Source organism: Ambystoma mexicanum, chromosome 2p, assembly GCF_040938575.1.
Source record: "Ambystoma mexicanum isolate Mex_15411 chromosome 2p, UKY_AmexF1_1, whole genome shotgun sequence".
Classification (NCBI taxonomy): Eukaryota; Metazoa; Chordata; class Amphibia; order Caudata; family Ambystomatidae; genus Ambystoma; species Ambystoma mexicanum.
This window is the reverse complement of record NC_090923.1, coordinates 558,786-583,429: the sequence shown is the minus strand read 5'-3', so window position 1 is coordinate 583,429 and position 24,644 is coordinate 558,786. Positions and strand designations below refer to the sequence as shown.

At 47.7% G+C, this 24,644-nt stretch overlaps 1 protein-coding gene across 1 annotated transcript in view; it reads left to right on the top strand.

The window, feature by feature from the left end:
* The first annotated feature begins 283 nt into the window (after nt 1-283).
* The window catches only part of LOC138566118 (zinc finger protein 585A-like), a 201,506-nt gene continuing 177,145 nt past the window's right edge, over nt 284-24,644 (top strand). The window contains exons 1-2 of the mRNA XM_069643115.1: nt 284-549; nt 3,920-3,958. The gene's annotated coding sequence lies outside the window, so the exon portion shown is untranslated. The remainder of the gene's footprint in view (nt 550-3,919; nt 3,959-24,644) is intronic.

Genomic DNA, 24,644 nt, shown 5'->3' with positions numbered 1-24,644 from the left:
GAGCATGCGCAGGAGATATTTGAGGGTTAGGTGCATGGAGCATGCGCAGGCGCTTGCTGAGTACTGAGCATGCGCAGGCGCTTGCTGAGTACTGAGCATGCGTAGGCGCTTGCTGAGTACTGAGCATGCGCAGGCGCTTGCTGAGTACTGAGCATGCGCAGGAGAGTCTATAGGTGCATGGCGCATGCGCAGACGCTTGCTGAGTAGTGAGCATGCGCGGGAGAGATTCTTCGGGGTTAGGAGCATGGAGCATGCGCAGAGGCTTGCTGAGTACTGAGCATGCGCAGGAGAGACGCTTCGGGGTTAGGAGCATGCGCAGAGGCTTGCTGAGTACTGAGCATGCGCAGGAGACAGACTTCCGGGTTGTGGTGCACGGGAGCGTTCTCAGGGCTGGAGGAGATGGGGCGGATGTGCAGCGCCTCTGCGAGCCTGAACCCCCTGAACCCCCTGGATCTGGGAAGGCGGGAAGCAGCAGCAGCAGCAGCAGCAGCGGCGAGGAGGAGCCCCGAGTCTGCGGAGGAGGAGAAGGCAGCACTTCCGGGGACCGAGGTCAGTACACGCAGCCAGCCCCCCAAACTCCTCACCCCCCGCCCCCCGCGCGCCTGAATCCAGAGCCCAACTCATGGCCCCAGTCCCAGGCCTCAGAGGGTGGGGCCTTGTGGGGGGGGGCCATCTCCCTGGTCTCCAGGCCCGTGAGCCAATGCCACAGGGGCGTGAGTCAGAACATGATGGGGGGCGGGGGGCTACACTCGCAGAGGAGCCCCCAATGGATGCCCCCCGCCCCTCCGTTCCATGAGCATCGAGCAGGACCTCTTAAGCTAGGCCAAGACTAAACTGCACCCACTCTCCACAGGTGCCCCCCACCCCTTGCAGCTCTACATCTGCACCCACTCTCCACAGGTGCCCCCCCCTTGCAGCTCTACATCTGCACCCACTCGCCACAGGTGCCCCCCCCCCACTTGCAGCTCTACATCTGCACCCACTCGCCCCAGGTGCCCCCCCCCTTGCAGCTCTACATCTGCCCCCACTCGCCACAGGTGCCCCCCCTTGCATCTACATCTGCACCCATTCGCCACAGGTGCCCCCCCTTGCAGCTCTACATCTGCACCCACTCGCCACAGGTGCCCCCCCATGCAGCTCTACATCTGCCCCCACTCGCCACAGGTGCCCCCCCCTTGCAGCTCTACATCTGCACCCACTCGCCACAGGTGCCCCCCCTTGCAGCCCTACATCTGCACCCACTCGCCACAGGTGCCCCCCCCCTTGCAGCTCTACATCTGCACCCACTCGCCACAGGTGCCCCCCCTTGCAGCTCTACATCTGCACCCACTCGCCACAGGTGCCCCCCCCCTTGCAGCTCTACATCTGCACCCACTCGCCACAGGTGCCCCCCCCCTTGCAGCTCTACATCTGCACCCACTCGCCACAGGTGCCCCCCCCCCCCCCCTTGCAGCTCTACATCTGCACCCACTCGCCCCAGGTGCCCCCCCTTGCAGCTCTACATCTGCACCCACTCGCCCCAGGTGCCCCCCCCTTGCAGCTCTACATCTGCACCCACTTGCCACAGGTGCCCCCCCGCTTGCAGTTGTACATCTGCCCCCACTCGCCCCAGGTGCCCCCCCTTGCAGCTGTACATCTGCACCCACTCGCCCCAGGTGCCCCCCGCTTGCAAAATATGCACATCGGCCAAACCAGGTGGGTGGGTATAGTGGGTGCATATTCAGCCGCCCCATTCCTATTTGAGTCTGTCCATGGAGGTGGGGCTTGCAACTTTACCAACACACAAGTTAGCCTGATCATCTATGTCCACGTTTTCTATTACTGCTGTGGGGCTCTTTGGGGCCCAAGGCGGTGCCAGTGCTGTAAGTTCCAGGGGTAGAGTGGCAAACTTGAAGCCACTTCGCGTACATTGTGTAGCCTTGGTGCTTCCCTCACCTTTGGGTCGTTTTGCAATCGGTTGCTCTCGAGGATCTCCACACCCTGCGCTGTGCTGACCCACACAAGTGGTAGTTCATCATCATCCGTGCCCAAAATGATGAAAGCAGCACGTCCTCGGGTGGATTAGTTAAAGTAATGGCCTGGACACTCCCAGTATGCCCTCCACCAGTGGTGGGCCTCACTGGGAGGGTGAACATTCACCTCGATGAAAACTCAGGCATTGAGGAACCAATTAAATCGTTATCTGTAGAAACGTCTATGACCCATTCCAGCTCCGACGGGCTGCTCGGGTGCCTTCTACACCCGCCAGATGGAAGTGGGCATGGAAGGGGCTGCAAGTGGAGGAGGCACACGCCGTATGGACCCAGAGCAAGAAGGCCTCTTTGGCGACAGGAGCCTGAAGTGGATCCTCACCAAAGAAGGGCAAGGAGGAAGCACTCCAGAGACGGGGCACATTCTGTGGATAGAATGGGGGGGGGGTGGCTGCCTACCCTTCCATTAAGCCTTTCTCCTGTGCATGGGGGGTGATGCTGGTTGGGCGGGGGGGGGGGGCTGCCTAGCCTTCCATTAAGCCTTTCACCTGTGCATGGGTTGGGGGGCCAGTGATGCTGGTGGGGGGGCGCTGCCTAGCCTTACATTAAGCCTTTCACCTGTGTATGGGATGGAGGGGGGTGATGCTGGTGGGGCGGGGGGAGGGGGCTGCCTAGCCTTACATTAAGCCTTTCACCTGTGCATGGGATGGAGGGGGGGTGATGCTGGTGCGGCGGGGAGGGGGCTGCCTAGCCTTACATTAAGCCTTTCTCCTGTGCATGGGATGGAGGGGGGTGGTCTGCCTACCCTTCCATTAAGCCTTTCACCTGTGCATGGGATGGAGGGGGGTGATGCCTAGCCTTACATTAAGCCTTTCACCTGTGCATGGGATGGAGGGGGGTGATGCTGGTGGGGCGGGGGGAGCTGCCTAGCCTTACATTAAGCCTTTCACCTGTACATGGGATGGAGGGGGGGTGATGCTGGTGCGGCGGGGAGGGGGCTGCCTAGCCTTACATTAAGCCTTTCACCTGTGCATGGGATGGGGGCCGGTGATGCTGGTGGGGGGGCGCTGCCTAGCTTTCGGCTTTGCCCTGAGCCTCTGGGTTTTCATGCCCCCTCCAGGTCTCTGGGAAAGAGCATGAAAGCTTCAGGGTTTTCGAGGCTGTAATGCAATGCTTGGCTGTCTTCCTTTGACAGTGATTAGAAGATGTCTGTGGAGGGGCAGCAAAGTTCACAGGTCTCCCACGGGGACCTTTAAACATTTAACAGCGTTGTTTATGGCCATAGATAAGAACTTGGGGCGCCATTAGCTATTTTGCATCATAATTGATGTATGCCCAAGTCTGTGCCTTATTTCAAGGCAAAAGCATTTAAACTGTCTTTCAATACCTTTATTCGTTCCTATTTTGAACCCCACAAAGGAGGGTTTGCATTTATGCAGAATGTAACTTTTTCTTCACACTACCTGTAAGCAATCAGGATGCCTGGCATAGCGAAGCAGACATGGGCATCACTATATCCTTTGTAATGGAGCTCTACATGTTGAGAGCACATCTGCAAAATATAAGGGTCATTTTTTAACTGGCATTGCTTTGCATTCTGGAACTTAGATTCCTGCATTCAAGAGCTAGGAGGAAAAAGCTACAACAGTGTGTTAAATTACTGTTGCTGCATTATTTCATTGTGTGTATGTAATTATTTATATATAATCTCACCCTTTCTAGCTAGGGTAGTGATGAGGGCAGAGTTTATGGTACCCACAGGTGCTGCAACGTGTGCGCACATCGCGGGCTGCAGGAATCTCAGGGTTTATTCTGAAATGGAGGCCGGTCTTGGCGGGAGGTTCGGAGCAAGTGACGGGGTCAATCGGCAGCGACCTCTTTTCAATTAAATGTGATGAATGTGTGGAGAGTTTCATTTATGTAACTCTTATAATCTTTTCTTTCTCCAGACAGGAATACATTAGGTGTTTGGTCATGTTCAGCAAAAGGTAAGGAGAAAAGGCTACCAAACATAAATAACTAATGTAATATATGTATGCCTCTCTGCTTCCGTCTACTGACCTGTGTACCCGTTCCCTCTCGTTACTTTTTTTTCCCTCCGCTCGTTCCCAGGGGTAGACTAGGAACCAAAATTGGCCCTGGAAAATCTTTTGCAAATGGCCACATGTTGCGTGGAGCAAAGATGGATAGCGAGCCATCCCAGCACCGCCACAGAGCGTTTGGATGAGGCTATCCATGAACAGTTTTTAAAAAGTCATGTTGTAACCCTCTTCGACCTATTTTGGGGGCCCTATGCAGCCACATTCGTCTTTCAATCCAATCAAAGGAAATGTAGAAATCCAAGAATCTCTTTTCCCCGGACCTCTTCGCACCTGTTAATACCTGCTCCTTAATAAGCTGACCTGCAGCAATCACAACCAGCTGCATGGAAGTCCCCTGACTCCCTCATCTGTGCTGGACACCATTAGCATTTCGCAGTGCAGGTATTTGTGTTCTAGCATAGGCACAGGACCCAGCCTAATAATAGCAGGTGCAAGGCATGTGTACGGACTGTAGTATAGCTGTAGGACATCTACCCAGGTACAGGCATCGGACCTATTCCAATAATAGCAGGTATGAGGCTGGTTTACAGGCCTAATGTCAGGTACCTGGACGATCGAGGCAGTTGAGAATATTCTCAGGAGTTCTGGAGACAGCACAGCCCCAATGCACAGGGAAGAATCTTCCAGGACCCTTAAGGTCACCCCCAGTGGACCCTCCCTCCCCGTAGACAGGAGTTGCTATGTGACACGCTCCATTCCCTTGAATTCAATGTGGAATAGGAAATTAAAGCGGATGAGAACAAAAACAGGGATTAATAGAGTGAAAATTGTATGACAACAGGTATCCCCTTAAGTAACAGAAAAGTAGGTACCTGCTATCTGTGCAACCTCGCAAGTAAATCTAAGATTGCTTGAAATACACCATTGAGAAGTAGAAACCGTACTAAGACCAAATTAATAGGATCCTAAATACCTAGCAATTTTATACCTATGAGTCAGGATTAGCAGGTTGGAGGTGTTGTTCTCCCAGGGAAGTAAGACCATTGCAAGAGCATGATGCTGAGGAAGGGAACAGAGTCGCTCTCTGATGCATGATCCTGAACTGCTGGTACTAAACTGTTTGTTGGAAGAGATATCGGAATGGACATGGGATGGTTGCCCGAGTTTACATGAAAAGTGGTGTACTGAATGGAAGTATGAAACGAATCATAGGTGAATTCAGCAAGGGCCAATAACCAGGTCCATTCTTTTTCATAATCCGTCACGAAACACCAGAGGTATTGAGCCACAGTTTGATTTGCTCTTTTGCTTTTACCTTCGCTCTGGGGATGGTAGGCAGCAGAGTAATGAAGTTGGATAACCAACTCTTTTTACCTAGAGCCTTCCAGAATACGATACAAATGGAGTTCCTCTATCAGTTATGATGTTGTGAGGTACTCGTGTATATGGCTATTTAGAAAAAAACAGAGCCAACGTAGGAGCTGACGGTATGTTTTTTAATGCGACAAAGTGAGCCGTCTTGGTGAAGGAATCTTAACATGGTCATGATGCCGGTGCATCTGTTTTATTTCATTAGATCTGTTATAAAATCCATAGTGCAGGTCTGCCAAGGGTCTTCAGGAATCTGTAAGGGATGAAGTAACCCCATAGGTTTGTTTCAAACTGTTTTGGAATGGGCACATACCCACACCCTTGAACGCAATCTATGGTATCTTTCTTAATGGTTGTTAGGCAGAATTACATGCAGTACCCTTTGGTACAAGCCTGTACTACACAGTTATGTGGTAGCAGTGGCTGAGCAGCCAGACTTATCTCAAGAGTAATGTGAGCAGTACAAGATGTTGCACAAAGGACTTGCAATCATAGTAGTTCAAACAAACACTATTCAGGGTTTCTTGGTAAAAGAATATACATTTATTTACACAGTCATTTGGAAAACATTCCACTAGTAGGGAAGCAGCTCAATATCGCAATCTTATACACTACTGTACACAACCACTACATCTCTGAACAAGTTAAGCTCCCTTGTAAGTGGGAGCAAAATGGCACTTCAGTTACTTTCAAAAGGTGTAGAAAGATAGGGTTAAAAGAATTTAAAGCACAATGACTTCCATAGGCTGGGCGAATAGTTTCACTTCACTACAACCAGCAATTCAATAGGCCTGGGCCAAAGTCAATGGGGGTCATTACAAGGTTGGCGGTAGGGGTTTAACGGGGCCGGTAGAGCTCACGAGACCCGGTAAGGGTGACCAGGCACCCTTAGCGGGTCCCGCGAGCAGAACAGGGTGCTAACAACCGGCCCGTTGTTGGCACCCTCCCCATTCCCATTGAGCCCTATGGGGGCTTGAATGGGGAGGTACCGGGTCCGGATTCCTTAAAAGAGGAATTAACGGGTCCTCCAAGGTTGGAATGGGCTGGTAATTCCTCATTCGAGGGACCCGGTACCCGGTAAGGGGGTAGCCATGCCGCTAATAGCAGCATGGCTACTTCCAACCTTGTAATAACCCCAATGGTTCAGAATATTGGATAGGATAGCACGGTTCTGGTAGTAAACGGTTAAGTCTTTGCCAATGTTCGAGGAAGTAGTTTGCCAGAAAAAGAGTTATGTCGGTTTAGGAGCAAACAAGGCCCCAAAGTTAGGAAAGTTTCTCAAACTTTCACTGCGGCAGAAAGGATTTCCACACCGCGTTTGCACAGTACCTTAATATGAAGAAAAGCTGTAGCTAAGGCAGTTGTTCCTGCAGATCTCGCTGTTCCTGAGCTTCAGTCGTGGGGACAAGGATGACCTCGCGAGGTTCCTGCACTGCCCAGGGAAGAGGCCACAGGCTTGGCTAAGCGTCGGTTTTAAGGTGCGAGTGCCTTTAAAGCCACTAAACTGGTATCCTTCTCACTGGCTATCCGGTTTTCAACAGCACTCTGATGAAAATTCAGCCAGTATGGAGACGGTGTCCAGGTGGCTTACGAGTTGGTTGTTCCCACCAGCTCAAAGGAAGAAATTGTCCTTGAAGGAGCTTCTCTGTCTAGGGAGTTTCAGGCAATTCGGACCTGCAGCAGGGCTTCACCGGGCAAACCAAAGGTCCAGGAGTTGCAGCAGTTGTCTTCCTTCAGCTCGTCTTCGATTCTTTCGTTCCAGTGGTCGACTCTGCCTTCCAGTCCTGGAGACTCGCCTTTTAAACAGTTTTCTCCCATTCATTCAGCCTGGCTGTCACTCACCCAGTAGGAGGGCTGTCCTTACCGGACTGTCAGCCAGCCAATCACACCAGAGTGCATTCAGGTCTCCTAGGAGACTAAGCACAGGGAGTTTCGGGCACCTCCCTCACATCCTGTCCACCCCAGACACTCGGGTGCCAGAGGAGGGCTTCAACACTGACCCCGCCATATCCAAAGAACACAAAAGTAAAACACACATCAAAATACATCGGGTGGTTAACCATTGCTCATGATAAAGTAACCCTTGTTCTTCGGTACTGGACCTGTCTTGTTGCAGAAACTCTTGTTTAGATTCTGGAGTGGAATACCCTTGCGAGTCAACATTCTCATATTTCTTGACATATCAGACAGGCCTCTAATAAACTTGCCATAAAATTCAACTAGGCCAAGAAAAGATTTGGGTGCTTCCATCCTACAAATGGCTTCTATGGCTTGCTCTTTGGGTTTGACCCCTTCCCCTGTGATTTTGTGGCCAAGATACACTACTTTGTCAGCTTTGAAAGTGCATTTCTCCAAAGACACCGTGAGACCTGCTTCTTTAAGTATATTTAAAACTCTCTCTAGTCGCTTATCATGTTCCATTTCATCTTTCCCACACACAAGCACATCGTTTTGGTAACACATGACGCCTCTCTCGCTTCCTAGTAACTTGTACATTATGCTTTGAAAAACACTTTGCTGCCGAAACCAATCCGAATGGCATACGCACACATCTGAAAAGACCAATTGGTGTAATGAATGCTGTGAGTTCCCTGGAGTCGGGATGCAACTCCACCTGATGGTAGGCAGATTTTAAGTCAAGAATGGGGAAGACCCTAGAACCAGACACACCCACTAAAAGGTCCTCTATCCTGGGCAAGGGAAAACCTATCTGTTCAAATGTCTGAGGTCAATGCATAGTCGTAAAGGCACATTACTTTTTTACACTACTACTATAGGACTAACCCACTCTGAAGAATCAATCTTCTCTATCACTCCTTCTCTTTCCATCCTCTTCAATTCTTTCTCTACACCTTCTCTGAGAGCTAGAGGAATTGTACGCAGCTTGGCAATTTTTGGAATGGCATCTCCCCTTAAATGAATTTTATGCACAAACCCCTTCAAACATCCTAACTTATCAGATGTGGAATTGGTCTGTACTCTTGTGTCACCCACAGTGATGCTGGTGGTGGTGGTGCTCTCACTCCCCACCGCCAACACCTGATCAGGGTGGCTTGCTTCAAGTCGTATTCTAAGTTCTGCTTGATCACTCCAAGACAGAAGTTCTCCACCTCTATTGGCCACATGGACAGTCCCTGTCGACCATCTGTCTTTAAACTGCAACTCCGCCTCAAAATATCCTATGATTTTTATGGGGACGTTTCCATAAGCATTCGCTCTCACAATGTTCTCCCACAAATTACAGCATCCAAACTTTTCTCTCCACACTTGCACACTTATCAAAGTGTAATCCGCTCCACTATCCATGAGCATCGAGACTGGTACCCCTCCAATTATCACAGTGGCATAAGGTTTCTTTTTCTTTACCTTACCATCATTGGCATTAACTGAAACACAACCTCTCTCCCAGTATCACCGTCTGGGTCATCTTCATATTCTACACTAACTTCATGTACTTGACCCGTATTTGCATTGAAATTCCTACAAAACCTGGCAATGTGTCCTCTCACCCCACAGTCATTACATATAATGTGAATTGCATAACACTCTTTATCAGATGCCAGATGTGACAGGCTCCCACACTTGAAATACCTCCTCCCTGGAGGAACCATGGAGCAACCAGAGTCTCTAACACTCCTAAAAACATTAGTCTCGCTGGGTGGTCCTTTGGTCACCCTCATGGATGACCATTGTTGGGCCCCTCGCTCTGGGGGTAGGACCTTGACGACTCTCTGGCCTTCTGCCCATTTGTGTAGAGTGTGGTGAAGGCCCTGCACCATGTCTCTGCACCACTTTGGAAACCTTCTGTATTGCTCCTTCATTGTCATCTGACTTGGGTTTATTAAGAGATGGTTTGTCAACTTGAAGTGCTCTTATGCATTTATCTGTATGCTCTACTGTTTTCACAATCTAAATTGCTCTGTCTAGAGAAGGGTTTCTTTCCTTCCACAATTCCTTTCTGATATTGTTATTAGAACACTTGATCATCAACTGATCCCTTAAGTGCTCGTCTTGACAATGGTCAAATCTACATTTAACGGCCAAACCCCTCAGGGCAGTAACAAAATCCTAAATGCTCTCTCCACTCTTCTGGTTCCTTGTAGCAAACTTGTATCGTTCCAGTATTATGTTCTCTTGAACACAATAATGCTTATCCAATTTTGCGAATGTTTTTTCATAAGGTCCCCCTCAGGAATATCTGAAGGTTCTGTGAGTTTTTTTCAATACCTCCTGCCCTGAAGCACCCAAACAATGAAAGAGCAACACCTCTTTGTGTGCTCATTGGAGAAGTTAGGCCCAAACACTGCCAACACATACTTATGAAATCCCTCCTTCCAGTCCAACCAACGCACTCTAGGTTCGCCTGGTGTTGGAAGAAAGAATATCGGAGCTGGTACATTAGCCATGCTCAAGACTGTATAATATCACCTTCAGATACAAGCAATTACTCTGTTCAAGAGTAGAGCACCTTAAAGTTATAAGTACTTAGAGACGCATCCCCAATCTGCAAAGAAAAATTATCAGAATTTCCATACATGCACCCACCAATGTCATCACACACATGAGTTCGCAGCCGCAAACTATCGCTCTGTTAATCACAAGTGCCCTTCAACATTAAGAAACTGTTGCATCGCTCCGAGAAGCAGGAAATTGAAACAGGCCAAAGATGGAAGCCATGTTTTAGGGTCCCTTATTCTAAGAGCGTGTTGATGTGCGGCCGCAGCGAGAGCATCGACAAAGACGGCGGCTGTCACGCTCCAGGGTTCCTTCCTCGGGACTGCAGTGACGTGCAGATGTGGAACAGGAGAATGGCAACGCACAGTTCCGTTCGCCTCCTCAAAAGTAAAAAATGGGCGGCGGGTGCAATTATAGCATCCAGGGACTGTATCAGGTCACAATCAGGTAACAGTACCGTTTTGTCAACCAAGCAGTTAAAATCTCTGTACACATTAAACTTGATATATCCAGACCTTCGTCCACGACGCTGTCCTTGGAATTCTCGGGCACTCTCTTTCCAATGTCGAGGAGCGGTGTCTCTTCGGTACCAGCATTCCGCTCTGGGGAAAAATGCTTGGTTCTCCAGGCTCTCCTCACTGGTATGCGATTTCCAAGCGCCGGTGACACTGTTCCTGTTCACCCGCACGTCTGGTGAACTCCAAACTGCTAATAAATTCCTGCTGTTTGCCAGGGGCCGTGACTCCCTGGGCCAGTCCTCGTCGCCAATGTTAAATTGTAAGGGTACACTCCAAAGACATGACTTGGGTTGAAGGGTTTATTCAAAAGATAGGTTCATCCAGGAGAAACAGGCCCCAGCCATGGACTGCCTTGTCCACCTCTCTCCCTCCTCCTCCAACTCTCACTGTCTAGAATCCGGAACCTTTCCTGAAGGATAACAAGTAGGTTCCACGGTAACTAGGATACATGATGCAGGTAGCATGGTATCAACAATACATGAGAGGAGATGTACATGGATGACACTAAGCTCCTCCTAACAGTCATCTTATCAGTATAGAAGAAAGGAGGCTGAGTCTGTGATCAAGATAAGGGGCATTGATCGCCTTGGAATTTAAGGCATTTTGTTTCTTCAAATCTATATGGGGGTTGTGATGCTTTAGCCAGGGTATTCAAGAATTATCTGGTAGTGTGGAGCGGCTCGGCTTCAAACGCCATATATTCATCGTGGTAAGTGGCACCAGTCACAAGTAAGCTAGGGGTCTGGAGAGTAATGGGTCCGGAAATGAGGGGCGAGCCGCCCATGGATATCAGTATGAGGTTTGGGAATCAAGGGGATCATGATATCCATGAAATTCCCTGTGGCCCCACTAGCTATTAAAGCAGTGACCATATGCCTTCTTTGATTTTCCCATGAGAGTGACATGTGTATAAACACATGTTCTGATTGACTAGGTGTAACAGGGCAAAGATAATGTGGGGAATATCTTTCACATCAACGCATACTGGCATTCCCCTTCAAGAACGAGTCAGGGTGTTTCCCGCTGAAGAGGGCTTTTTAGGGCACACTCACACGGAATGACCCTGCAATATAACACATGTTCTGTTTTCTCTTTTCCTTTCCCTCGCTCTCTTCCATGGTAATCAGACCTTGAATACTCCCTTGCTGCATGGGGTCGGCTGAGGAAGGATTTCCTTTCTCCCATCGGGGGTTTGGTTTTTTATCTTCCCATCTTTTTTTTTTGCCCTTCCTATATAATTTAGTTCTCTGGTCTATTCTGATCATGAGAGAGACAAGGTCATTCATATTATCAGGAGGGGCTACAGCGGTACTATGTGCATTCTTTAAGTCTTCTCTTAGCCTCTAATTGAATATGGATAGCTGGGCGTCTTCAGGCCACTTAGTTTGCACCACAAATCCTCGTAAATGAGCTATATACAATAGGCGATCTGCGGTTCCCTGACTGATGCCCATAAACTCATTGCGTAGTGACTGTAAGGCATATTGTCTATTGAATATGGACTCAAGTCGTTTAAAAGCCACCATAATCCATCAATAATGGAATGTTGCCACTACATAAGGGGTGGCCCCCATGCAATAGCAGTTTTATGATATTTTATTTATAGCGCGCCCATACACAAATGTTTCAAAGCGCAACAAGGCAATGGGGGGGTTGGGGGGAGACAAGGCAACGATCTTACTAGGCCCAGTGACATTGAGATTGCGCAAGTGCATGGGAGAGGGAAGGGGGAAAAGTTCCAGGGGAAGGGGAAGTGCCGAGGTAAGGGGGGGGGAGAAGTGCAGGACATGGGTGGCAGGCGTTAAAAACCAACCCGCTAAGGGACCTTGGTGCTAATTACGGCACCGCAAATTTGCGGTACCGTAATTAGCACCTTCCTCATTCCCATTATGCCCTATGAGGCAAAAATGGGGAAGGGCAATGGTGGAAGGGGGAATTACCGCCCCGCCAACTTTGGAATGGGGCGGTAATTCCCCTTTCCACCAAGGCGGTGCCAGTATTTTACCGGCATGGACCAAGGTGCTATTAGCACCTGGTCCACCACCTACCGTGTAATGAGGCCCATAGACAAAAGAAACTAGGTCAGCAATTATCCACTGGTCATCCATTGTTACACAATCTTAAAGAACTCGCATTAACAGAGACATCGTACCTCATTCCCCAGTCTGTGCCGCTGTGTGTTCTTAAACACGTGTAACCCATATTCTGATACATACGTAAAATGTAGTAACCTAGAGACGTGTATATTTAGCAATTCGGCGAATTAACAGCAATTGGTTCATGCATTACAGTTTCGAGGATCATTTCACTTACCCTCGTAGTTCTGTTGTCATTACACGAACCGAGGGAGAGCTGCGTGGACACGCTACTCTTCTCGGTTTTTATGTGTAGCCCTGGCGACCAAACGAGGGTTCGTGCTCCGGCTCCTCGGAGCCAGTGCCCGTATGCCTCGCATCTCACCCTCCCATGGCAACGGGAGGGTGGGATAGTTTCCATGGCTACGCATTGTGTATTCAAGGTAATCTTACCGTTATGCGTGAATCTAACAAAATAAACATAACACACTCAGTTTAACTGTTACCTTTTAAGCTCTCCGGGGTGTACACCATTAACATGCTTCCCTGTGGTTCGGTTCTGTGTGTCAATGGAGATTCAATCAATGTCCGATCTCCATGATGTTGTGTGCCTATTTCCACTACTCTAGTCTTCTTTCCTTCATATTGCTTCAGAACCCAATGCATATTCTCCCCCACTATAAGCCCAAAGAGCTGTTTAGCAGAGAGGACCCTATTCATTCTCTTGGGAGCGATTTTGTATATCTCTAATAGGCATGATCCCACACCACATGGTTTTTCGAGCATTCCCAAATCATTCTTTCATATGCAGCCTATATTGTTCTCATTTACAACCAGTTCAAAAAAACACATCTAGTTTATCTCCTCATTGAGACCTTTTGGTGTCAATGTTCCAAGATCATCTCTTTGATCAAGTCTTTTCTGGATGTTCTCATGGGCATTCATTCTTCTTACCACTTCCAAGATCAGGAATCGGATCTGAGCAAGATAATGTTTTTTTCCCACCAGTGTCTCGCCACTGCCTAGTTGATGTGATCTCGGATACATGATCTGTGTTCGTTCCACCTGATCTTCGCAGTTCTCTTTGATTGTCCTACGTATTTTGTATTTGTATTTTGTTTATTTGTATAGCGCGCTAGGCCCGAGGGCAACCAGGCGCATATCTTAGAGGCACAGGGTACAATACTGGCATTGATACAGTTACAGATTAAATTCACAGGAGCATAACTTAGGTCGCGAGGTACACATTAGGCATAAGAGCATAAAAGCAGGTGCAGGCAGAGTTAACTATTCATGCAAACAATACCAGTAGTTCAAGGGTAGTGAAACATGTGGCTAGGCTGGTAGTGGGTGAGAAGTAGAGGCTAGCCAGAGCTTGGCTTTGCGTTTGAAGAGCGTGGCGGACGGGATAGTTCTGATGGACAGTGGCACGGAGTTTCAAAGTTTGGAAGCGAGGACTGGGAAGCTAACGCCTCCAGCAGTCTGTAAGTTGTATTTAGGAATGGTGAGCGATTGTGCTTGGGCAGATCTTAGAGTCCGTGCAGGAATGTACTGAGAAAAGCGGGAAGTTAAGTAGATGGGGGCCTGATGGTTGACACATTTGTGGGTGAGAGTCAGTGATTTGAGCGATATTCTTTGGGCTACCGAGAGCCAATGTAAGCTCTTCCTAGTGTCGGATATGTGCGCTGACCTAGGAATATTGAGGGCTGCTCTGATACCATTGTTTTGGGAGATCTGCAATTTGTTAAGGTTACGTTGGTTGGTGCCTTGATAAAGTGTGTTACAACAGTCGAGTTTTGACATCACCAGCGTTCTGGCAAGAGTGATGCAGTTCTGGGTAGAGAGGAATGGGCGACAGGCTGTAATCAACTTACAAGTGTAAGCCGAGGCTGCGGCGACTGCATTAGTTTGTCGATTTAGGGATAGGGTGGCATCAAGGTAGATACCTAAAGTTTTGGTCTCTTTCGCCACTTTGATGGAGTTACCATCAATGTTGAAGGTGCTGAAGGATGGGTCCAGTTTGCTAAGTTTTTGTTGGGTGCCAAGGATGAGGGGCTCTGTCTTGTCGTCATTAAGACAGAGCTCGTGGTGAGCCATCCAAGCTTGTACAACTTGGTATACGTCGTTCAGAGCTTTGGCATCTGCAATGTAGTCACCAGTGATGGGGATGAGTATCTGGGTGTCGTCCGCATAGTTGGTATAGGTGACACCCAGATAGTCAAGCACATCAAACAATGGTTTGGTGAAAACATTGTAGAGCGTAGGAGATACGCACGACCCTTGAGGGACTCCGCATGGGACCGGCGATGGGCTTGCAGATGCAGTGGGTGAGAATACTCTCATTAGTCTATTGTCCAGGAAGGATCTGATCCAGTTAGTGGCGTTTTCTGAAAAATGGGCAGCCGATTTCAGGTGTTGGCATAGGATCTGGTGATTGACCAGATCGAAGGCTGCAGAGAGGTCCAAGAGTAGTAGTAGGGCTAGTTTGCCATTATCTTTTAAGTCCTCTATTTGAGTTGAGTAATAAAGTCCACATGGACATTTAATTATGTAGATAATATTCTGCTTGTCACAGGTTGCAAAATGTACTGTATAGGTTCTAATCGCTCTGCACTGCTCCCCACTGCCTTGATATACTAGTTCCTTGCCTGGAGCGCTCTGCGCTAGCCTACCCTACTACTAACTCCTTGCGCACACTGACTCATAGCTGCCCTAGCCAGCCCTTAGCCCAACACCACAACCTACCACACAGATATCTCTTTTACACCGGCCCTGCCTTCCCGAGCTACAATGCACTTCCCACAGAGAGCAACACTCACTACAGCGGGTACCCTACCTCCTAGGTGAAAACCTCATTCTTCTAGGTGACTTCAACCTGGGACCTAACAACCAGAAAGATAAACCATCTAAAGCCTTGGCCCAGGCGTTGCAGGAACTCGGCTTCCTACCAAAAATCCTCCCTCCCACCCACTGTATAGGAGGCACCCTTGATTGTCTGGTAGATCTTAACGGTGGTATACACGTCCGTTCCAACACCCCTACTCCTTGGTCTGACCACCACCTTATAGACTTCTTCTTACCGACCGGTGCTAGGTGACCTAAAAATCTCAGCCCTATCCCACCTGCATTAGCAAGAAGTGCATGGAACCTTACCAAAGAAAGGATCCTCCCTCACCTTGACCCACTAGCACTTAACCTCCCCAGACCTTTCGGTACTGGCGGACATCTTCAACGCCACTCTGACCACAGTGGTCAATACCATTGCACCCCTACAAAGTAAAAAAAACAAAGAAATAAAACGCTGCAATACCTGGTTCTCCACAGAACTGAAAGCACTGCATACCCAAAATATAAAGCCCTAAGGAAGTGGTTATGTTTCCCAAGGTAATCCACATTATCCTCCTACAAGACCTTAGCCACTCAATACAAGAAAGCAATAATGACAGCCAAATCATCCTGCTACAACGAACGCTTCATCAACACCACCTCCGAGTCTAAGAAACTCTTTGCCATCTTCAAAGAGCTATCCAGCCCAGCTACTAAATCTCATCAGATGCAAAAGAAAATAGAAGAGCATCATAATAACCTCTCTAAACAGACCAACCCAACTCCCTGCCCAGATACTAAAAGCACTCTCAACAACATAAAACCTTTCTCATTAAGGGAGGTCACTGAATCTGAAGTCTTAGGGCCTCATTACGAGTTTGGGGGTAGCCACGCCCATAATACCCCCAAACTCTGATCCGCGTTCCCTGAATGGTTAAATACCGGGCCATTCCGACCTTGGAGGGCCCGGTATTTCCCAATTCAGGGAACCCGGAGCTGCTCCATCCCCATTCCCAATTGAGCCCCCATAGGGCTCAATGGGAATGGGGAGCATGCTAACAACGGGCCCGTTAGTGACGGTAAAACCAGGCGTCCTGAGCGGGTCCCGCGATAGGCGGTAAGGGGTTAACGGCTCCGGCACCTTTACCGGTGCCGTTAACCCCTTACCGCCCTCCTCGTAATGAGGCCCTTAGAGATCGCCAACAAAAACAAGCCATCAAACTGCAAAGGTGATGCCTGCCCAGCCAAACTAATCAAAAACTGCGCAGAAACCCTCGCCCCCTTTCTGAAAACATTCATCAATGGATCCTTCAAAACCAACTCCGTTCCTGTCCACTTTAAAGTGGCGTGGGTACACCCACTCCTATCAAAACCTTCTCTGGACCCTGAAATAGCCAACAACTACAGGCCCATCACCACCGTCCCATTCTTGCTCAACATTTTAGACAAGGTGGCATACACTCAAATCCAGCAATTCCTGGAAGAAAACAAGATCCTAGGAAAAAGGCAATCTGGTTTCCGCCTAGGCCATGGAACGGAATCTGCCCTTCTCGGTCTTATACTCCAATTGGACGACATCATGGACAAAGGCAAACCAACACTTCCCCTTCTGCTAGATCTCTCGGCTGCCTTTGATCTTGTAAACCATGATATTCTCGGCAAGCAATTAATAAATGCGCCCCACTTCTCTCCACAAGCCACTGTCTGGATTGAGTCATTCCTCAAAGGGAGACTCATGACAATATTCTCAGACTCTGCCTCTCCTACCACCATACACTGTGGAGTTCCACAAGGTTCATGCACGGAACCCACCCTCTATAACATCTTCTCCCTCCCCTTTTCAATGACCTGGATCGACGTGACATAGCCTACACAAACTATGCCGACGATATCCAAGTCCTTCTCCCCCTAACTGGCATCTACGAACAAGACGCTACTGCGCTAACCAACATCTACACAGCTATCCAAACATGGACGGCAGCCAATGGCCTCTGTCTCAATGGAGATCCTCGTGGTAGGCACTAAAACACTTAAGAAACTCTCCCCCCAATACAGCACCTTTTAACATTGACAATACCGCATTACTGCGTCATCAGTCAAACCCCTAGGGGTACACCTCGACTCCTCCCTGACCATGACACGTCAGGTCAGCGCAATAGCCTCCTCCGCTGCCCTGACTATTAAAATCAACACCGACAAGCTCTTCCTGTCTGTCAAAAACCGCCTATCAATTGCCAGAGCCACAGTAGGCACCAAGCTCTACTACTGCAATGCAATCTTCCTTGGCACATCAGCTATAAACATCAATAAGCTCCAGGTAACACAAAACAATGCCTTCAAACCAGCATTGAGCATTCCCAAAATGAATCATATCTCCCAGGCCAGGAAAGACGTGCACTGGTTACCTATCAGAGAAAGCATCCTCTTTAAAACAATGGCCATCACACGCAAGTGCCTGTCACTCAACGCCCCTCCTTACCTCTCAGAAAGGATCACCCGCAACCCGTCATCCAGACCCATCAGAACACATCTCGACAACCAGATCCATGTCCCCCCATCCTTCCCCTTCAAAAGGGTAAAAGCAGAAGGCTCCAGCTTCCAACACCAAGCCCCCATGAACTGGAATGCCCTCCCCACTGCACTTAGAAATGAAGAATCCTACAATGTCTTGTGCACATTGCTAAAAACCAAATTGTTCAACTAACCATGTCCCCACTATGCATTTGAAAAGATTTTGGCACTGCCACAGGAAGCTGTACCTCCTGACAAATATCACACACATCTTCTCTCTCTGTATATAATGTATCCTTTTCCTTTTTTGTATTATGTTTTGACTCATTCATGTATGTACTAAGCAAACTCTCTGTACCCACGCCATGATGTCTCAGGGCCCCTGTGCACTATACACATGCAAATAAATAAATGTATTCCTTATCTTAAGCATTCTAGATTTGATTTGAAATCCCACATGGGTAAATTCATCCCCCAGTTCTAATTGAGAATGCAAAAGCTTAGATGCCAATGATCCACATTTATACTTTGCCGGCGGCTCTATAATCATCACTTTTGTTTTTTTCAGGATGTACTTCAAGTGAGTTTTCTATTGTACGTGCATGTATATCACTTCTAAACATTTCTGGACCCCCACTGATGTCATCCGCGTACACCAGCCAAGATGTACAAAGATATCCCATTTTTAGGAGGAAAATGTATCGCAAAGCTCAATCGCTGCCTTCATTCTGCTAAATAATGACTAAAAAGAAAGGGTGCCAAAATGCACCCGTTTCACGCCCCTCTGTATAGACATTTTACTTGAGAGAGCACCCTGTGTGTTTGAATTTGTATCTATTATTTTCATGCAAATTAATGATCGATTTCAGCAGACCGGCTCGGATCTTTTTCCCTATTTTATTTTCTTCATAACATGTCTTTCAATATTATCGAAGGCTGATTTACATTCTAGGAAGGCAACATATAAAGGGGTCTTCTTGGCGCTACATTGCTCATATATCACATTATTCAAGAGCTGCCGAGCTCCTTCCTGAATCCCGTTTGCAAGGCGTCTAAAGCAGCTTTCTGTTTAGAACACTCCTGTAATTTCTCCAATAGACAAGGAGTTTGCAAGAACCCCTTTCTTTCTATGAATCCGGAACAAAAGATTTTTTGGCACCGTTTTAAATGACGCTTCACAAATGACAGTCCAGGGTTTAGAGTTTGATTTTATTATACCCAGGTCAGAATCCTGGACCTGCTTGCCCGGTGGAATTTAATGTTCCTCTAGCTTCACCTGTTTCTTCTTTAGACTAATGAAATTCCAAAGACCTATATGCATGAAGAAATCTTTGCTCATGCCTATGTCCTTCATAAAGCTGTACCCATTCTATTTCATCAGTGACTCTTTGACTCCCTCCATGTTATGTCATTGTCGGAACTCGCTGTTTCTGGCAGAATGTAACAATCTCTTACACCCCAGTTTGGATAGGCTTGCAGCAGTCTTCCTTGCTTAATAAAACACAAAGATCTTCTCGCAATTTCTTTTTCCTGCTCCAAAAAGTATGGTCCCTTTTTGCGAGGATACCTTTCTTATGCCGCCTATCCCCCAATCTTCATGAGTCTGCGTGATTCATTTAATTATTTTCTCTGGAAAATGTGTTCTTCCTGCAGAATTCCATTCTGTTATGCATATGACAGACAGCTCTCCTTTAAGTTGCCGTCCTCGCCCTCCTCTCCTTCCTCTCATGCCTGACTGCCAGTTAGGCATGGTGCCCTGCCAACGATCTCTGACTTAATGCCAGTAAGACAGAAATCCTTCTCAATGGGATGCCTGCTCCTTGTTCCCCCCTCCGCTCTCTGGCCACCCTCCTTAGGCACCCCCCCCCCAATCTCCTTGGGGTTCTATGACTCCTCTCTTTCTTTCCACACATCGCGGACCTAGCCAAGAAGTCCAACTTTCAGCTCCACCTCCTGAGATGCATTCTACCCTTTCTCACCTTCCCCCCAGAAGCTCACCGTCTCCAGAACCATGGGTCTCTCCAGGCTGGACTACTGTAACAACCTCTTCCTCAATCTGCCTCTCTCCTCCCTCTGCCCCTTCAGCTAATCCAAACTAGGACTGCAAGAGTTATCCTTGGCCTCAAACCCAGGGACTGCGTCTCTCCACTGGCTCACAGTGACCACAATGATCAAAAAGAAGACCCTTTGCATCATCCACAAGGCTGTCTGGGGCCTGGGACCTCTCAACATCCACCTTTCCCTCTCTAAATACCTCGCTGACAGAATTCTTTGGTCATCAGGCTTAAACTCTCTGCTGGTCAAACGTTTCTCCAAGCAGAGTGTGGGCCGTAGATCTTTCCTCAGCAGGTTCCTCTGTTTAGAACCGCCTCTGTGTCCCACCTCAGACTTGAGCCGGATCTTTTTTAGTTCCATAAACCTCTCAAGACTTTCCTTTTCTCCTCTTCCTTCCCTCTCCCCCACCCCAGCTAATGTCCCTTTGCCGTTATGATTGGGGCCTGGTCCCTTCTGAATCATACGGGCGCCAGACCACCCACGCACCACCACACAAGTCCTCCCAGCACTTGCACCCTCTCCCTGGACTGGCCCACCCTGTGCATCGCACAAACCCCCCCTTTCCCTTCTCTTTCCCCAGGCACTTGCCATCCTGGCCCTCCCCCAGCACTTGCTCATATCCTTCCCCCTTTTTTGGGCATCCCCTCCTGCACTTCTCCCCCTCCCCCACACTTACCACCTTTTGTCTTGGACTTGGACAGTAGGATTGTCACAAGGCCAATATAACTACTGTTATTGTTTTTGTAATTTTCTTTCCTATGCCTCCCACCCCCCAATTTGTCCTGTGGCGCCTGGAAACACTTGTGTATAGGCGCCATACAAATGTCCAATAAGTAACTCATAATTGATTTTCATCTGATTTCCACCCGTCCCTTCATTCACCTCTCCTATAAAGTGCATTGAATTGAAGGGAGCACAACATCACATCTTCATGCCAGCTTAACAAAATAATAATAGAAACACTTGTAAGGCTGTGGAAACACCTTGCGGGGACAGGTGTTTGGGGGTGGGGGGAGGCTGCAGTATGAAGGCCTATGGAAATGTTCACACACATCATTTAAGAAGCCTTCCGCTAGTTCTGCCCTTAGAATGGGATTGACGACCTAAGGCAGGTGAAATAGGGGGTATGACGGCGTTTCATCGCCGGATGTTTTTTCACTGGGTTTTTTGGTGCAGATATTTTTTTAAAAAATATCATCGCATTTTTGGGGGGTTAAAAAAATTATATAAATTGGGTGAGGGTGTACGGGGATATAAAAAAAATTAAAGGGGATCGGGGGTTAGGGGGTAATCCGCCCCCCCCCAAAAAAAATTATTCTGTAATTATTTTTTTTAAAATCTGCAGGAAAAAACATCCCGCGATGAAATCACATGGAACCAAATAGGGTGTGTCTGGCAGTTTGTTCCGTTCACTCCTACAGGTGATAAATTATCTTTGACTCTTTAAGGTTTTGCTGGCACGTTGATTTCCTTGAAGTTAATGGTGTGTTGGGAGGGTGAAAATGTTGCTGTGGTGGGAGACACCTTCCTGGTAACAATTAAAAACATCTAAAACAAATAATGAATATATATATATATATATATATATTTCAATGAAAAAAAACGTTGTTAAAGGGACGTTATGGTTAAGTTGCACTGTTAAAAATCTATGAAATTCAATGAAAAACCTTTGTTAAAGGGACGTTCTGGTTACCAGTAAAATCGAAACAACCCTCCTCCCCCCAGAAATTCGCCAATTATGGTAAGCTAACCAATCGCGCCACCACTGTGCACTGCTTAGACGAACACTTAGGACATGAAAGATGACATCACAAATGTCATTGATGACATCACAGATGACCTCTCATATATGGGCCACTTGTTTTTGTTCACTGACATATATAGGCCAGGTGGTGTTGTTCACTGACAGTCAGAATATTAAAATTGAAAAAGAAGCTATATATCTAGACGTTAACCTTGTCATATATTTAGTTCTTTCCTTAGGGTTTGGTCTCAGCTCATGGTGCACATACATGGGGAAATGAGCAGGCCTCAAACGCACAATTCATTTGTATACATGAAGATAAACTTTTAATGTCATTTAACATTTTCTGATGACAGTGTTTCTTTCTTCGTTACTTTAGTTTCCCTGTATGTGCCTCTCATTTATATGCATTGTGGTTCTTCATATGTATTGTTTGTACTAGCACAAGTGTGTAGTAAGTCTTGAATTGTTAGCTAGTTATTACATGGTTAACATTACTCAAAACTCTGATAAGGTAGCATTCGTTATTGTACTATCCAAAATGACAAGATTATAAATAGTGTACTTCTATGGTGCATGCTGCAGTCATTGCCTATGTTCATATATGATTTTATATGTACGATTTAATACAATGATTTTAGATGAGTACATTCTTTAATAGATGTAGAAATCAGGACAGTAGGCGAAGTGGAGTTTTGTAGACCTTTATTACACAATGTCTTAACCAAGGTAGTTGGACTCCAGGTTGATCCCACAGTTACTTCACTGTGAGTAAAAGGCACCAGGAGTTCCTCTTCTCTTTGAGTGTCTCCTACTCTCACGGACCCGGATAGGCCCACCAGTTGCTCTCACTCTCCTCTCCTTCCCCCTGCAAAAAGCAACAAAAACGCCATTAGGCCAGTGCCTTTTATACCTGGGGTTTGGTGGGAAAAAGGGCCAATCGGGGACAACTTCCCTCCCCCCCTGTCTGATTGGTGGGGACCCTAGGCACCCACCCTCTATGAATAGGGCTGCCTCCTCCCCACCTCCTCCCTTATTCTGGCTGCCTGGTTCTAGCTTCCCCTCCCTGCTGTCAACCACACCCTCTCCATTGGCCCCGCCCCCCAACACTGTGTCTCTCTCGAGGCATGTCTCCCGGAGGCCCATCCTGCCTGAGGCCCCACGCTGCCGCTCTGGGTCTGCCCTGCATGAGGTAAGGAGGGGGTTCTGGTTGGCTGCCCCCTATGGGTCCTGGCCCAGCTGTCTGGCGCACCTCCGACGCCGAGCGGTCGGCACAAGTCGGGCTCTCTAGTTCCCGAGCCTCGCCGCCGGAGGCCGCCGAGGTGCGTTGTGCTCGCGGGTCTCCCAGCCGCAGCGCCAGTGAACCCGTTCCTCGTGGGTACACGCGGCGCTGCGGCTGTGAGCACCCGCGGCGCTGCGGCTGCAACGTCGGCACCGTCGCGGGACGCCGACAAGGCTCTCCCTTTAAGAGGGACGCCTTCCCGGCGCCCACGTACGGCGCCGCAGACGCCCGCGGCACAGCGGGCTCTTCTGGCCGTGCGTCCCGCTCTCCCTCTCCGTCCACCCTCACATCGCCACAATAGATTAAGTAGTTTATGATAGGTCTCCCGATCACTCCTGACATCTTGTTACCAACAATATAAACACAACTCCTTGTAGGGACTTTTCATCAAAATTTATTTCACATGTGATGTCATCAGTGATGTTATTATTTATGTATTTGTTGATGGTTATAAACATAACCTTTACAAAAGTATAAAACAAAATAAGAACCAGATTTAAAATAACATTGAATATTTACAGATGACACACAAAACTGAACAGAGCATCCAATACAGACAGTTAAAAGAAATTTCAATCAACATAATGATTGAATTTTCGTATTCATTTGTCAATTTACATATGCTTTCTAAAAACCTGACTACAGCAAGCTGTAACGGTTTACCTTTACCATGCAACATTTTCCACCACAATTGATCCAGGTTAACAAAACCAGTAGTAGTAACACATTTCCCAAAATGCTGAATGCGTACATTCCTAAGTGTAACACAGTCCACCATTAGGTGTTCTAGATTTTCAATTATGTCTACCGTGTTACAATATCTACATGTTAACGGGTACTCGACCCCCCCCCCCCTCCCACGTTTTGTGCATGTAAAATTTCACGTGTTGGTAGTACATTCAATTTGAAACGCATACATTTCTGACGAGCACGCTTATTTGGGAACAGAATTAAATATGATTCAAGAGTGCCCATTTGTTTAGAGTGGCACGTTTGTAAAGACGTGTTGCAACTACATTTTTAGAAGTGACACTCCAATCCCACCATTCAAATATTTTTTTCACTTTTAGTGGGTTAAATATTAGAATATCCAAATGATTCAGATATTCAAAGCAATCGAATTTCAGTTTTAACAGATACTCTGATCCAGTGGCATCAAAACGGAGCCCCGAGCCCAGAAGATCATACAGAGAGTCCTTAGGAGAAGTTATTAATTTCCTAAACAGCCTCGACCTTCTCCATATAATTGTTCTGACAATAGACATGAGGCCAAGTTCATGCCGATAGCTTCCACCGGTACCCAACTGGGTAAGCACTTGACAGATGCCCTTAAAAGACAAGCTTCAAATTTAGGAAATTCAGCTAGCATCCATTTTGGAAACAGCTCAAGGCCATAGCACAGTTGAGGTAATGTCTTCAGTTTATAATAGCCAAGAAAAGGCACAAATGAAAACTTTACACATTTACTGTCAAATTTTTATAGTTGTACGATCAGGGGCGCTACCTTCATCTCCATATACTCCCTATAGTGGGATTTCTGATAACTCCCATAAATGGGGTAGCCCAAGTATCTTAAACATGGTCGCACCACTAACTTTATGTGATCCAGAAACCAAGAGAACTGTTTGACATAGGGCCATGGGCGTAATTCTAGGGGGGGGGGCAGGGGTTTTTGTCCCCCCCAACTTCTGTGGCATGCCTTTTTGTCCCCCCCATCTTTTGGAGGGAGTGCAGGGGGGCCACAATCATCAATTATGTAATTGGACAGCGCAAGCCCAGCTGGGGTGCCCAGCAA